Source organism: Sceloporus occidentalis, unplaced genomic scaffold, assembly GCF_023333645.1.
Source record: "Sceloporus occidentalis isolate IW3139 unplaced genomic scaffold, rSceOcc1.0.p SCAF_28, whole genome shotgun sequence".
In the NCBI taxonomy this organism is placed as follows: Eukaryota; Metazoa; Chordata; class Lepidosauria; order Squamata; family Phrynosomatidae; genus Sceloporus; species Sceloporus occidentalis.
In genome coordinates, this window is record NW_028317008.1 from 3,903,942 (window position 1) to 3,921,592 (window position 17,651).

Here is a 17,651-nt window from a genome sequence, read left to right on the forward strand (position 1 = left end):
AAAACATGTACCTCAGGAATCCCCATTCTTTTCAAAATGGAGCCACTGTAAATATATATTTAACATGAAAAATGTGGAGTTCTAAGGCACACATGCATATTAAACTTGTATACTGTTATTACTTTTATTATTGTTATTACTGTCCTTATTAAAAACACTGATTCTTCAGGAGCCTTGAAGGAGTGAAATAATAGCACAGTTGGACACCTCTCAAATGTTGCTCACATGTGCCTTTGCAGAGGATGTGCACTTTTGTCTTCTCTCTGTTCCTTTCTCTCTCTCTCCCTCTCTTTCTTCCTCACCCTCTCTCTCTATCTCTCTCTCCTTTTGCATCTTCTTATCCTGTTTTTTTTCACCCCCTCATATCTCATACCACCCATCACACAGACACACCTTAACACTATATATATATATATATCCAACATCATGCATTTTCATATAGATATACCCATGCACACAAACACATACCTACACAGACACCTATACACACACTCTGTCAACTCCTCTTCCTCACTTTCCTCCCCTCCCCCTCCCTCTTATCTTGAGCAGACCTATGATCTCACATGCACCAGCATGTGAAAAATGGGGTGTACCAGACCAGCGGGGACAGGGAGAGGTGGGTAAGAGCACAGAGACACTGGAGGGAGTGCGTAGGAAGTGTCTGGGAGGATAAGAGGAGTGCTAAAGGGGCTGAGAAGAGGCAGAAGAGGACACTTGTGGGTATTGTAATGTTGGATGGGACGGAGACCAATCAAAGTGCAACAAGTGCTCTCTGATCGGAATTTACTATAAGCTCTCAATTTTGTGACAAGGCTATTACCTATATTAGATCAGTGTACATGGTCTTAGCAGGACTTTAGCTTGAATCTGGGCTGTACATGCCATGATCCTAGACTGTAATAGTACAGAATACCTATCCACACATATCTATATATATATATATATATATCTAGTATTTGTTAATATAACAAACTACCAACAACAAAAAAAAATCCTGTCTAAAATAAAACTTAACTTTAAATTAAACTAGATTAAATGGTAAGAAAAAAACAACCTTTGTAAGCCACCGTGCAGAAATAGTAGTGATACAATATGTGTAATAAGTGATATTTCAAATACACTGATACCGGATATGGGGGAGTCATACAATGAATTATTTATTGGACAATCCTCACAATCAGTGCGTTCTGATTCACCAAAAAGGTAGAGTCAGCCTAGCATCAGGTACCTGGCATTCTTGTGTACCTGAAATTACACCATCTGGCCTTTGATGAGAAACACTGGATCAAAGCTGTCTTCTCTTACCCTATCACCCATATAAACCTGATGCACATTTCACTTTCACGGCAGGTTAAAGTTAATTTTATTTTAGACACGATTTTGTTTTTTTGTTAGTAGTTTATAACTGTACAGACCCCTTTTCATTCTGTCATTGCAGTGAAAATAATTGAGTTGAAAGGCATGACCCGGTTACAGTAGTTAAGAGGGAGAAATGATTAAGCTACTTGCAATTTGAGTGTGTCTAAGAGTTAACTTATTTTGAGATGTATTTTAACAATTGTAAGGTACAGTTGACATATTACATACTCCGTAGTGTGTTATACCTAGGCCTCCATTAAACCTGCTAGTGGTTGGTAGAAGACAGGGAAGATCTTTCGGGAAACCCAATGTGTAAATCGCCCACATCCAACACATGATGGTGTCAGGGGACAGAGGGAACCATTTGATGTGGCATATGGAGCATCTTGGATTTTATGATGTGGAGCAGGTTTAGGAACACCTTTAAATGGTGAAGTAAAGTGGAGATCTGCCTTGACCACAACTTTGCCTTATCCTGTTGTACTGCTTCCTTTGGATCTGGAACTGTGTGCCAGACCTCTGCTTGACATTGACCTTCGTTCTTGCCTTATTCCTCTGTCCTGAAGCCTTAAGTCCTGCTCCAGTATACCTGACCTCGGCCCGCCTGTTTTTCCTGTGCTGTGTACCAGGAGATACCAACTCTGTATTGCGGATCCTTATCCTGACACCTTTTCTTCCTTTTTAGAGATAGGAAGGGTGAGACAAATGGAGGAGAGATCAGGACAGATAAGTCAATAGTTATACTGGTCTTGCATTGGTAATCTGCAAAGCTTTGTTGGTGACAGGTCCACTTTAGCCTTTTTTTTAGCAACCGATTTGCAGGTAGAAATATAGATGAATGGGATAAGGGAATGACTTAGTTAATACCTATACTTTTCTAACACAGATACAATCTAAAACTGTGGCACCTGACTGGGCTGCACATGTTGTCAGCCCTTGACATCAGTTAAAGAACAAATGCATTACATATAACTTTTTTTTTTTTTTAATCCATTTCTGAACATTTTATCATTTATTTTCTTCTCATAAACCAATTTATTTACTAAATTCACAATGATTTAAATTGAACATAAACTAACAATGTATATCTAAGGACTTAGCAAGGTGTTGTCATTTTTCATTTTTAAGGTTCTTTAAAGCACCTCTACAAATTCCTGTAGTTGAGCTTGGGCTGTCCATACTCACAATTAATATTCATCTGTCCACAGTCCTTTGACAAGAGGAAAATGTAATCGTGTCCCCTGGGGAAAACCAAAATTACATATACATAACTTTTTTCTTCACTTCAAAGAACTATACTTCTTTCTTCAGTGGGAATATTTTTTTTCAGAATGCCACAGGAGTGAGAGAAGAGCCATTTATTTTTTAACCCTTTGATTACAAATAGGTGAGCTTGTTGTTGAGGAGCTGTATGAGTGACCACTGCAAAAATTAGCTTAATAAACAACAAATGCTTGTATTTGCATAAAAGCAAAATAATATTATCAACGCATGTCATTAAATTTCATATTGGTTGTATATTGAGTTTATGCAATAGGAAAATATCCTGGCACTCTGCGTTGTGCATTGACGTGAAGATCCAAATCACAAAGATCTGTCCCGGAGGAGCGTTCATTGATATTATAGAACTGCACTTAACAGTTACTTAATTATATATTCATTCATATATTATATATGAGCAATTGTAGGACTCAATAGCCTTCTACATGGCATGGCAAACTATTAACACATGCTACTTTTGCCCATCAACAAAAAAGAGAGAATCTATACTTCCATTTTCCCATTGATTTGTATCACATTGGTGTGGCTTAGCCCTGCCAACTCTTATATATTATAGATACATTATATATAGTCTGCATACAGTTTCCCGGAATAGCCAATGGAAGCATTACGTTTTCCTACCCAAAACTCTGCTAAGTCCTTCCAAGCAGTATCACTGCCAGCCCAATTTGCTTAGTAATATCACAATGACAGGACACGAAAGAACTCTACGATCAAGCACTGGGGATCTCTCTCAAGCAATCCACAATGTAAAATAAGTGAAATTCCTCTATTCTTCAACCCGTAAACTTGTCTGAATACATTTCTCTTAAAAAGGTCTTATTGCATAATTCATTAACATAGGAACATGAGCGTTATTGCTAAACATGCAAAATCGGTTCCTCAAGTGGATATAGTTACTTATTAGGTAAGATCAGAAAATGATGCAAATAAACCTTTATTAACATTATTACTAATTTTCCAAACAAAATGGTTACAACAAAATTTTGTGTGGAGGTGTGCATATCCACTATTACGTTGCGCTAGGATGTGACATCATAACTTGAGTCTCTATATGTTGACTGGAGGGTTTTGCAATTAGTGTTGATGTATTTTTAATTGTGCTTTTACTGTGTGTTTATCAATTCAGAGATAAGCAAAGAACAGTAATCACCCACTGATTCTATTTTAAATTTCAAATTAAACTGCAAAAACATTCTGCATAACAGTGGTCCTTCAGATCTGTGGTCCCTGACCCATGTGGTCACATCTTTTGGGAGACCTTAGGGGACTGTCTCCGACATGTGAGCCCTGGACCACTAGGGAACTATGTACAACCACTTGCTGGTGTTTTATTGATGTTTACATGAATGGACATCTTGTATTCCTATCTGCTGTAGTTGACTATTGACTTTTATACACCAAGGCATTATTCGCTAGAAGGGTTGTAATTAGAGGAATATAACCTTGCAACTTTCTGACTTAATAATGCAATATCAGGGACCAACCAGCACCCAATTATCTCTTAGACCAGAGCTTGCAAAATCCCAGGGCACAGGAAGGGGCCGCTGCACCTAGATTTGTAGATCTGAATCCTAACTTTCGGTGCTTTTTTATATTTATCTCTAAGATAATACGATGTTAAACCTGGACCATAAAATCAGACTGTAAATATAAATATAAAACTCAACATGAAAAAGCAGATACAAGATAGATTAGTAAAAAAAGGAATACAACAATAAATATGAATTTTCAGTTAAATCTACACTTTGCCTGATATAATTTATTATTGTCCTGAGGGAACTTTACACTATGAATCAAAACCATCTTCTATGTTTCTTTCATCTCTCTAATTAGTTGGTAAAACTATGTCAAATATCTCATAATTTCTCTACTATTATTTTCAGATTGTATTTCAGAAAAAAATCTTGTATACCCACAATTTTCTTTATTTTCTAAATTTCATTTTGTAATGTTATATCAAGATTCCCGACAGGCTGGGGGAATGGACACAGGTGATGACAAAGTGATTTCTCATTTTTTTTGTAGCACATTTTTTTCCCCTTAGAGGTGGTGACAGCCATGACAGAAACATCTGTTTCTCTGATCTTAAAATATTGGTGAACTGATTCAAGCTTAGACTCAGTTCATGTCTGCTAGACACCAGAGGCTATGTTTAATGTGTCCTGCTGGAATAGCCATAAGGCTATTATGTTATATTCCAATTATATTCCATTATATTCCACTGCTCTGCTCATTATGGGGTGAAGGGGGTGTATAATCAAAGCAAAAGGATCTAGGATTTATCTGCTTCCATGTGTCACCTGTCTAGTAGGGTGGGAGAAATATTAATCTGTAGCAGGGGAGACCACATTTAACCATGGTAAGAGGTCCATGCAAATGGTCCAATAATACTGAAGCCCAAAACACACTGGGTATAGAACTCACTTGTTTTACAGAAAGGGGGTGTAGAAAGTATCTGCAGTAGTGTAAATGTTTTTTTTTTTAAGTCCTTATCAACCCAAAGGCTGGTCTTGGAGAGAAAGGCAGGCCAGAGAACAATTGTCTCTTATGCCCCTTGGCAGTCCTCCCCTGGCCCTAGTTTATAATGGATCCCTCAGCCCCTCCTGTATTTAGGTTATTAATTTAATGCTTTGCTGTTGAACAGGATAGGTCAAGTGTCTATATGTGGAAAAAGAATCTATGAAGGGGCTTGTGAAAGTCATTGATGCTCATGGGGCATTTACTGAACCTGTCTCTACAGAGCCTGTTGCTGCCTAGCCTACCTTAGGCCATCAGTGTCTACTTAATGGATGTTAATATGTGGGTGTCTGCTGGTATAAGATTTAGTTCTTGCAATTTATAGGATGAATGTGAGAAACATGCACACTTATCTAAAATCATGTACCCATTAGTGGTTGTTGCATTCCTAGATACACTGGGGTTCATTTGCACCTTAAGGAGGATGCACATGGAGCCCAAGTTTGCTGTAACTGTGTCTTTGGCTACAGTTTAGGTATTTGGCATGTTTAACTTCAGCTACTTTTTTTTCAAGGTATTTAGGACCATCATCATTTGTATCATCCCAGAATCTTTTATTTCATCATATTGTATAATACCATATCAGTTCTACAACAATAGGCAACTGTTAGACAACACACAGCCTAGACCAGTATGTTACATATACCTTACTTATGATCAGTGCTACAATAGGAGGAGACCAGGCCACACACCTGGTGAAATGTTATTGGGCACATATTGTGTCTTACATTCTGTGTTTCTATGTACCGAACCTATGTCTAGCCCTGAACTAATCCACAGACTGAATTGTGCTAGAGGCACTCATTTTCATATGACCACTTTAACTACACAATATCATGGTCCGGTTTGACCCATCTAGCAGGAGAAGCTAACAGGGGTTGGCCATTCATAATGCCTGGTAACTGTGATAAGGCTTTTCTTCTAAGATGAGAAGAACAAGCTCATTTCAGCCCCAAAAGTTCATTGCTTGATTAATGAACCTCCATGAAGATGGTTACCTTCTTGAAGATGACTTCTACAAAGAGATAGAGAGCAAGGAGGTGGTCCATTACATTAGTATTTATGGGAGCGCTAGGATATTTTGCTTTCATTATAAGGTATACTGCATATTGTTTTGTTTCCTTGTGTGGATTGTATTAAAACAAATGTTATTCTTTCCTATTTGAATCTAAACATTGGGTTTAGATTTATTTTCTCCTTGACTGTAATGACTACACTAATTAATTTGTCTCCAAACAGATTGTCCTCATTTAAATGAACTAGCGTGTTCATTAGCACACCTGAGCTTCATTTCCTAATTCAAAGCACAGTTCCTGTTGTGTTATACATCTGCAGGCATCTGTCGTGTTACCAAATATTGTAAAAGGTATCACCTTGTTAATTAAAGCCTGGCTGTGAAAAAAGCTAATCTGCATAATCCTCTCTTTATATAACTCCAAAAAGAAAGGAAAGGTGACATTCCTGTTATTGTTTTCTACCCTAAAATGCACTTTGGGCATAAAGTAAGCCAACCATTTCTATTTATGCTTATAATTATATAGATTTATTCCTATCATTATGTACAGTTACATTTTAAGCTATTTTTCCTACAAATGCAAAACTAATTTGTCACCACATAATAATTACAAATTAACTTTTGTTTAACTGTTTTACATGAAACAACGATTGGATACCATTTGTTTAAAATGATTAATTTACGTAGATCAGAATCTTATTCCTTTTGCCAGGATTGTTGGAGAAGAAATCTCTGAGGCCCGCAAAGATTAAGTAATTTTACATCTTTGTTTCAATGTTGGCCTAATAAAAGGTATAAACTTTCACTAAAGACTTCATATTGGGCCAATATGACAATATACATTTTCTTAAAGTGCTTAAAAAATGGATCAGCATATGGTTGATTGTAGATCTGATAATTGTAAAACACAATGTATTGGGTTGCAGTGAAGATGAATGGTGAGTTGCAGGATCACAATAACACGTTGGGGAGGTCAGCTAGGTACCACCAATGGGTGCTTACCACCAATGGGTGCTCTAAGCATGATCCCACATGCTCAAAGGAAAAGTGAAATAGATGAATGGGCAATGCACAACAAAGTGCAGGTTATAGAGACGCTTCAGTCATCATATGCACTTTAATGAATATTAATTGTGCAGAATCCCCCTAAGTGCATTTGCTCCTTTCGGCAGAACATATCTCCCTACCGGTGATAGATCCACATCCAGTCATCTCCAGCACTGGCCCGGTGAACACTGCATGCTTTATTTCCATTTTTATTTTGTTTTGAAAGAATGCAAATTAGTCCTCATAGGGAGGTTTTTCAGGGACATTATACTGTCTATTTAACTTTTAATCAAAGTCTGTTCATCTTTATTTATTTAAATAATGAAATAAAACCTTGGGACATGAGACAGCGAGGGAACTAAGCCTAGGTAACACTTAGTGACAGCACAAGATCAGGTGACCTGGAACTTCTCATTTTAGGAAATTGTCCCAGCTGTACATTCTACAAGGACCGTGCATCAAAATATACTCTTAAAATATGACCACACTTGGAGCTTAGTAAAATATTGCATCCTCCTTACTGATGATATGTACCCTTGTCCTTGCTTAATTTATTTTGGCAAAGGTGTTAAATTATTTTGTCACCTTAACAGTGACAGCTGGCTGCGTGTTGGGAGTACTAATCTGAAGTGTATTCTGATTTTACATTTCAACACTCTATATACATGCAATAGCACCTGTTTCTAGACTGTACCGGATTGTGTAATAATTGATTTGTTTATCAGTAAGTGGCTCAGCATAAGGTGTTATCATGCATGAATGCCTACTTTGGCCTTATCTGCCGCGAATTACATGCAATCATTAAATAATTGCTAATTGGATAGTTTACGGTTTATAGAACCATTGTAAATCAGGATGGCAACTAAATTGCTACACAAAGAGAAAACTTGATTCAAATTTGCATTAAGATAATTTAAAAGCCAACATAGACAATCATATAGTTGGTCAAAAACCAACTGATTGTTCTAAGCGCCTAGTAATATAAGTAGCGCCAAATATCTATCAATGCCCCTAAACAGAGCACAATAAAGCACCAATAAAGCTTAGCAAGAAGCATTAATTATAAGCATCCATATTATTTTATGTTTTTACGCAGTAACAAAGTACAAAGTTGTGTCCATTTTAAACAGCCCATCAAAAAGTGACCCACCTATAAGTTAACGTATATATACCCACAAAACAGGTAATATATGTAGCATACCCAACCCTTTAAAAACAGGGTCCCATTAAGTATAAATTCCCACTGTTATTAAAGGGATGTGTATGCTACATATATTACCTGTATTGCAGTTTCAGTAGTGCAATGCATTCTGTAAAATATGAAAAAATATATTGTCTCTTATTTTCAAGATTTAATACAGTATGGCTCCTGGTATTTTAGGTTTATGGACAGACACAGTGAGGTATGTGGTTTATTATCATTCTGACAGTTTCTGTCTTTGTCTAAAGAGATTGTTTCCTGATGAGACATGGTCAGTTTTGAACTAAGCACTTCCCACACGCCACACACTACGTTTATCACGCACCTGATAGCTAACAGCATTACCTCAGGCCTATTTTAACCTGCTTCCTTATGCTATATGGGCCTGATTGTTGTGGTCGATCCACAGGTCTGGCCATGCCTCAGAGACTTTACCTGATTATAAGAAGCTGGTATTTATGCATTTCTCTTTATGTGCACCTGTGTTCCTAGTTATGGCTCTCTTTCCTATATTCTATATCTGGCTCAGTTTAGTCACATTGCTTATTATGCTAGCCCTGTAAGAGGTACATAATCCCCATAAATTCTATAAATTCTTACTCATTCTGTCTGCTATAATGTGATTAGGTATATCCAAACCTTATCTCATTGTGCCTTCCACCGGTAACTTTGACACCAGTGTTCCAAATTGTCATTGTTTTCTGCCATGGATAGTGTCTATAACTAATTATTTTTTAGATATGAACTGTGTCTCTGCTTTTGTCTTTTAGTTTATGGCATCATACTCATTATAATTGTTCCCTGATATAGCAGACTTTGTAAATGTAAATACTGTATATAACCCCATACACTACAGTGCAAAGCCATCAGTGGCAACATTAAAGTATACATGGCGTCTCCATGTTCTGCTTAAAAGATCATGGTCTTGATCCAGAAGGGCAGGGTGATGGCATAAATGCCTGGGGGCAAAATTGCTGGCATGAGAAATGCGGGAAGCAATGAAACACAGATTATTTCTTCTTTAACATAGAAAGTGGCAAAAAAGGACAATTCGACCGATCTAGTCTGTCCACTGCACACTACTTTCCTTCTCTCATCCACACAATTCCTCTTCTTACTTCTCCAAACTGCCATTTCTACTTCCACATAATGTCCCCCCAACTTCTGCATAGCCCCCCTCCTCTCATCTATATAATAATTCCCCTAACTTATCCAAAGATGCCTTTCTTCCTCCCATACACATAACCTTCCCTTAACTTCTCCATGCTGGTCTTTTCTCCTCAAACTTTTATCCCACAGTTATTTCTCTATACATCCCCAAATGTCTGATCTTCCCACGCTTGCATTAGTTGTAGTTCCACCTCAACAACTAGAGGTTCAAGTATTGTTTTTAGAACACAGAGAATCTGGTTAGAGGATCTGAGTTACTAATATATGTAAAGAGAGGTGTTTATTTCTGGTTCTTTTATTATTGGCCTTATTACCATGGCTGTACCTCAGTAGAATTCGATTTGCAGTGGTACTAAACATTCACAAATTTCTCTAGCAAAGTAAGTAACTTTATAAGCCAGCATTTCATCTTCTCACTAATTAACACATCATTAAGTGCCTATTTCAGATAATTACATTTTCTCACTTTTTCAATGAGAACTGAGATCAGCACTAGAATAGACAGGGAGATGTCCCTCCTGCAGTACTGGAGAGTTCATGCAATGATATTTGATTACAGGTTTGAGACGTTCTAAATAAACCTGCCATGTCAAAAATATCCTTTTGTATTAACAGGGTCTTTTTTTAGGAAGTAATATAATTTAATGGAGCAGAAGCAGTCTGGAGAACTACGTTTTATACTAGGTCTACTGATATAGCCTACAGGTGTATCACGTGGCTCTTCAAGATATCATTAGGTTGTCCCTTCCTGATATCAATCTCTGCTTGGCCACAAAGGAAGATCCAGGTTTAGCTCTACCCCACCTTGAGGCACACTTGTCCACCCCAGTTATACTGCATTCTAAAGTGGATCACATAAGGTTGTTTCAAGAATGAAACACTGCCTATTCTAAAATAATCTGCTAAAATAAAACTAGTATAGGTATGCATTTTCATTTAAAGATTATTATCATTATTCCTACCATAGCAATTAAATACTGAACAGTCAAGACTCCAATCTTTGCCCCAGAATATTTTTTCTATATATAACCTCTGTGACTAGCTTAAAACCAGTGTGAGATTGTGTGGCCTACCAACCTTTATTGGTGCTTGTGTGACAGTTCCTCTCAAGAAATATTAACTGTTGCTTGTACTGATATATCTTGCTAATATAACATGCATATATTGATTAGAAGCATGGAGATTTTTTGTGTGATCAAAAAAAGGACAAAGCAACAACCCTAATCAAGGTGTTAATTTAATGAGAAGACAAAATTCCCTTTTTTGACGGAGTGATTTTGATGGAAAAGCGAGAGAATAACACCACTCACACTGTCTGATATTAATGAAAGATGAATAGGAGGAAAGATGAATAGGAAATCCGACCCAGCTTAGTCATTGATGGCACACTCCAGCATATGATCTTGCACAGGCTTCCAACTCTCCAAGACAAATCCATAAGAGATCAAGTAAAGAATAATAGTGTGCTTGTACCCAACGGTGAGATTTAATGCTAGGAGTACATAGCGTACACTGTACATGAGTAAACCATGCCTAACAAGTTTCACGCAAAATTAGCATGGAATATGTTATGCGTGGTTTGTTCACATTTGGCGTTTGCTGTAACTCCTAGCCTTAAATTTCAACTTTCAATGCAAACATGTTATTACTCTGTGCTTGATCTCTTATGAGCGTGATTTTAAATCATGTTAATGCAGCCAAATCTGTTTTATTAACTGTGTATGGATTTGCACATTTAATTAAGTAATTATGCTCCCCTAATTGACAACATACTAGATTGTTCATGCCCTGGAAATGTTCAATGTTGGTTACTTTGATAATTATAACGAACCTCTTGCAAAGCAGTAAATATGACTATATTTGGTGTGACCTATTCTTTTAAATCTCTGGGTGCCACAAGCAGTTCTTGAGAACTGTTTGCTACAAGGAAGGCCAGGTTAAAGAGTTTGGGGCACTCGAGCATTTATACAATTACAAATAGTTCCACACATTTCCACATAATCACAAATGAAACATAATAAATGTAAAGAAAAACAAAAAAACCCGTTATTGCAGATTCCTCTAAATTACTTTATGATGTCTCACCCTGTTCTCCAGAACTCTTGCTCAGGGAAGTCTCATTCATATTAGGAAAACTGGCCAAAATATAATGTGGTGCACAACATCATATTACATACCACACAACACAGGAGTGGAAAAACACCCGTAAAGTGATCTAGAGATGCTATCAGCCATTGGACTCTTCCTAACTGGGTGCAGATGGACACTTGTAGAAGCTTTTGCTGCACTGGATTAATAAGGTTATATACATACTTGCGTAGAACTGGTTCCTCTCTGCTAGTGTCTGGTAGCTCCTCAATTAACCTAGGTCACATGTCACATGACAGCACAGTCCATGACAGCAGTACAGTAGCTCAGGCTACTAAAAATCAAGTAAGTCTATTACAGGATGAGAGCTCGGGGCACCAATACCAATCTGGGAGCCTGGGGTTAGGCAAGGACTTGCACCTTCTGGCCTCGTGCAACATACACGCGCTACACACAAACACAAGCTGTTTGAGGTGCAAGGCTGGTACTCACCACCTGTTTGGGGGCAAACATGGCACTGTTGGATATGTTGCTTGTTGAAGCCCGAGGCAATTGTTGGCACTGGGGGCCTGTGGTTTCCAGTTGCACCTCTGTTGGGGAAGCTTTATGCACAAAGCAAGGTACATACAGACATGGTTGGATGAGTTTGGTGTAGAAGTACTTGACTGGCCCACACACAGCCCTGACCTCAACCCCATTGAACAGATTTGAAGATTGTGAGCCAGGCCTTTTAGGCCAACATCAGTGCCTGAACCCAGAAATGCTCTACTGGATGAATGGGCAAACATTCCCCCAGGAACACTCCCAAACCTTGTGGAAAGCCTTCCCAGAAGAGTTGAAGCTAGCTGTTATAGCTGCAAATGAGGGAACAAATACATATTGTCTATGTGTTCAGAATGCAATGTCAAAATAGTTGGTGTAATGGTCAGGTGTCCCAATTCTTTTGTTCATATAGTGTATATCACACAGTACCATCAAGATTTAGCGGTTAAATTATATGTTTCTAAAATAAAGTTTTGCATGAGTGTTTGTTCCTGTTTACCCCGTGTTAATTATGTGCAAATCAACACATTTGAATCTACACAGTCGATGTGGCTTAAATATTCACGTAATTGTTGAATCACATTACATTCATACATTCACTATCATGTTCTGATATCAAATAGGCTTCCAGAACAAGCTTCAGGAATAGCTGATGATTACGGGCAGGTGAGTTTTCATGTGAAACATAGAAATAAATGATGACGTTACTATTTATGATACTTTTTGTATATAGCTTATATTCATAGCATATCAACTAAATAATATAAAAAGTATGGTATGAAGTACTTTGAAAAATGTAGGCTATTATAAAGGATTTTATTTGTTTATTTTCCATTAGAGGCTTGCAGCAATTTATGATGAATGTAACATTAACACACGTTAAATCATACTTTTACTGAAAGAGAAGAGGTCCCTGCTCTACCCACCCAATAACAAGTTCATAAACCTTTCTCTGAATTTCATAAATTTAGCATAAGCCCGCCATCTTCATCAATTATTTAAAAATAACAAAATGTGTGAATAATTTAAATATGGCTTTCGTTGAACTCCAAGTTCTTCTAGATCTTGAACGTGTTTACAGATTTTAATGTTGTCCATTTTATGCTTTGTAAAGCTGCCTAATTATATGCCTCTTCAATTAGCAGCTATTAGCCTTAGATGCTGAGATATATTTGTAAAGCTCTCCCGGGCTCAGTTTTTCTCTAACAGGTCATTTCGTGGATGGCTGCTTATCCTGGCAGGGCCACTGGAATAGGAAGACCTTTACTTCCTGAATTCTGAATTTGGACACAGTGTAGGCTGGTTTTGTTTGTTTTTCTTTCAGAAGAGAAAAGAAAATTGCTAGTATACCTTACTTCCAAAGCAATAGCTAGTGGCAAATTTAACACCTGTGTTTCCCCAGGCAAAGGGCCTTTACTCATCAGCAGCCAGTTACTGGTCACTAGCCCATATCCACTCTAGCACAAATCTGCCCTTCAAAGCACTTAATTGATCCCACTTGTCAGGGGCTGTAATCCAGTTAATGTTGCATTTTGACAATGGAGTAGAACAGGCTTTTTTTCTCACTAGCAATCAGTTATTTGTAAGTTCTGACAGTTCGACTTGTTTGTTATTTAAACATCATCAACACATCTCTAATTACCTTTGTTTCCCTACTTACCAATGAGTAACAAGAAAGTAATGTTAGCCTAATTCTTGAACAGATGGAATTTTTGAAAGTAAAGATATATTACAAAACAAACCTGTTTAGAAAGGAAATGATGGGATGATCCTATTCAATCCGTGGTATATTGTAATTTGTATAAACAGCTTTGGGCTGTTATGTTTGCTCCAAATATATAGAAAGGTTCATCAGATTTTTCCTTTTACTAGGGAAATGTATACTACGTTTATCTATCAGTCATGTATTTATCATTTCTGCTGCCCTAGGCCTGATCAAGTCCAATGTAGAATCTCAGAGTGCCCTATCCATTCATGTCCAAAACATTCATTTCTGTATTTGTAGATCCGAAATTAATATGAAAAGGGGGCTGTATGTTCATGGTCTAGACAAAGGCACCCAGACACAGACTGACCATTGAATATTTCATAGACTACTTGAGAGTAGTGCCATGAAAGTACATGTAGATTTACAGTATGATGCGCAAAATGTCAGGTTCAACTAGGCACTAAAGTCAGATAAGACTCCATATATCCTTAGACATGGAAAAAAATTAGGGTGTCCCAAGCTTGTACACATGCCCTTGGCATACATGTAATTGATCCCCCATTCCTAGAAAGATATACACCTGGAATGTCTGTGACAATCTTACACTCAACAAAACACTAAAACTCCTATTGTTGCACTTCCCCATCAACCACCGACTAGATTTGTAAGCTCACAAGTGCAAGGCCCTCTTCTTCTTTGCTATCCTGTGTGATTTTACATTACTCCACTGATTGTAACAGCGTTACGGAATCTGCTGCAGCTAATAAAGTTTATATATATATATCTATATTTATATCTAATGTAATGTAACCCAACCATTACTAAAAGAAGGGCTTGAATTGTTGTGAGTTCTTTCTAAAGTTGATTCTTTGCACTGTAAATATCAAGACCTACTAAATTTGTTTTCCATAAGCAGTCAATAACTTTTTAATCTACTTCTAGCTTTAAATCCCGTTATTAACTAAAACCAGAAACCCATGAGAAAGCCAGAAGCATTGTGAGTGGTAAAAATAAGGGGGCTGGGATATTGCTATCATTCTCCAGACTACCTCAGCAAGCATTATCACCCCAGATGCAGCCTGAATTTGTGAAAGAAAAGGTGTGGGTAAGACCTGATAATTAGTGCATCAGTTGGGGCCCCCGTGACAGATTGATTGCTTTCGGGCTTCAAAGATTTTTTTTCTCGCTGACATAAGAAACAGCTTTTTTTTATAGAAAAGGTACCTCATTTTTAACCCCTTAATTGTTGATAAATCTTAAGTGGACTATGGGACTTCCCAAATACATTAAATATAAGTAATACTTAAGTTATTTATGTGTCTTTTGCACTAGGATGTCCTCAGAGGATTCGGTATAGAGGTGAGAAAAAATAAAATGTGGTATGAGTAAGTGTCATTTCTCTGCTAATTATAATATATCTGAGCTGCAGGGCTTGGCATTGTAACACAAGAAAATTAGACAGTTTCACTCTGTTCTTTGCAACCTGCATACAAATTAGCACCTCAAAATCTAACTAATAATGGTAATATTTAGCTTGAAGTACGCCCTTAATTACTTTTTCAGCTATTGCAGAAATTAAGCCCTATTAATCACTATTTAGGACCAGGAGAATAACAGACAAGAATATAGAATTTTCTATATTTCTATATGTGATGCATAAGCATAGAATGAATAACATTACTGCAAACATATGATGTTTCCTTAAAAAGGTTCTCATGCAAAGGGTTTTATTGCACATATCACAGAAGCAGAATTTACACAGCACTTACAATATATATATATATATTCAAGGGGCATGACAAGACTAAAATTGACAGACTAAGACAAACCCTGCTTGCAAGCTTACAATCTTGAGGTATATGTGTAAAACTCCTTTTAATGTGATTAAAACATACGAATCCCTTTTAAGTTTGAATTCCATGTTTTCAAAGGCTGTTTTTATGTGGATAAATAAAAAAGGAATTATGCCTTTTTTCATAGAGCGTTTTCAACCTGTAGCCAGTCCATTTAGACTATGCTGATATCACCCATGTAAGCAGCTGTAACAATCAATAAAAAAAAGGAAAGCATGGGTGAGTTTGGGGCTGTGTCGTCTCATGGGTGGAGGCAGTCCTAGTACTCACTGGTCTATGTGAGGTTATGGTGCTGTCCTCACATGATGGCAGGAGTGACGAAAACATTCATTAGAGAATGTCAGTGCTTAGTAGGGTTTTCTCTCATAGAATTAGTTTTTATATGTGCAATGTGCTGGCATGGTATTATGAAGAAATGTATTGGCCATTATTATCCATATTTTTTGTCCAAGTGGTAATGTGCTTTTTTTGGGGTAGTATGACCTTAAGGCAGAAGGGAAGTTGAGGATTCCACTAGTTTAACTTATTCACTGCCTTTAGCCAGCACAAATTTAAACTATGGCAATTAAAAGTATCCTTTGAAATTTAACGACTCTACAATTTAAATCAATTTGTCCTAACTAAAAACATTGACTCCTTACAAATTAGGTTGTTTATCCAGTATAATGGAAGGCTTAGCACAGGGGCATAACTAGAAACCATGGGCCCTGGTGCCCCGGGCCCCCTATCTTCAGCAGGTAGTCCTGTGCCATCATTGCCCCCAACCAACTTGTCTTTGCCCTGCTTTTCTCTTGCCCACCCTTCCAACATCCGACAAATGTAAACACATTTACTCACTAACACATACTCCTTCTCAACCCACTTACATCTCCATGCTCACAAACACACACAATTACACATCTCTGTTCACACACACACACGCAATTGCACATGCATGCTCACACATACACAAAACACACACATGTTTGAGAAAGATGAGTCAATGCTTATGACATACCGTGTAAAGGACAAACATGCATGGTGATCATATTGCAAACCAAATAGTGTTTATTTTTGTGCACACACAAAAATAAGACTTTATAATCACATTCTTTACAAAACTGATTCTAATGCAATCAAAGAGCAGTTGTCATCTCATTCAAAGTAATGTTTTATTGGTTGCTCTGGAAAGAAAGGCACTTTTAAAACTTCAGAATCATCTTTTATACATAACCCCCAGGATATAATTTAAAGGTCAGTATGACCTTAAAGGGGAACTGTCTTTCAAGATGGTTTCCTATCCTTATTTCTATACACAACACATTAATCATTTTTTTCACTTAAGTGAAAAATTATCTCTTCTCTTTTCTATTGCACTGTTTCTGAGAGGTGACAGAAGTGTTTAATATCTTCACAGATAACGTGCAAAAACAATCTCTGTTGCCAAAGGCCCATGGCTGTCTGTTGCAGTCCAAAGAGTCTTGGAACTGCGTTACAACTTTCTACTAGACCTTTTCCTTAAGAGATCTTCGGAAATTAAGGAAAAAATTTGATGCTTTTGTGGTACTTAATGTGATGCCAGAGTTTAACATACATTGGAATAATTTAAAATGCTACATTAAATAATCACAAGAGATAGATGGTTTTAATGTCAGATGTGATAATTTGTCTTTAAAATATATGCATTGAGTATACAAACGAAGGCTGAAGTGTAAATAGGTATGAAAAAAATGTGATACATAACTTTTCTGCTTTTATTGCTTCAAGAAATCTTACATTTAAAGTCATTTGTAAAACTGAAAGAACAAAAAGTTATGTTTGATATCAATATATCTGCAAAATGTAGAAAAAAGAAATGTCAGGAATCACCACATATTACTTAACCAT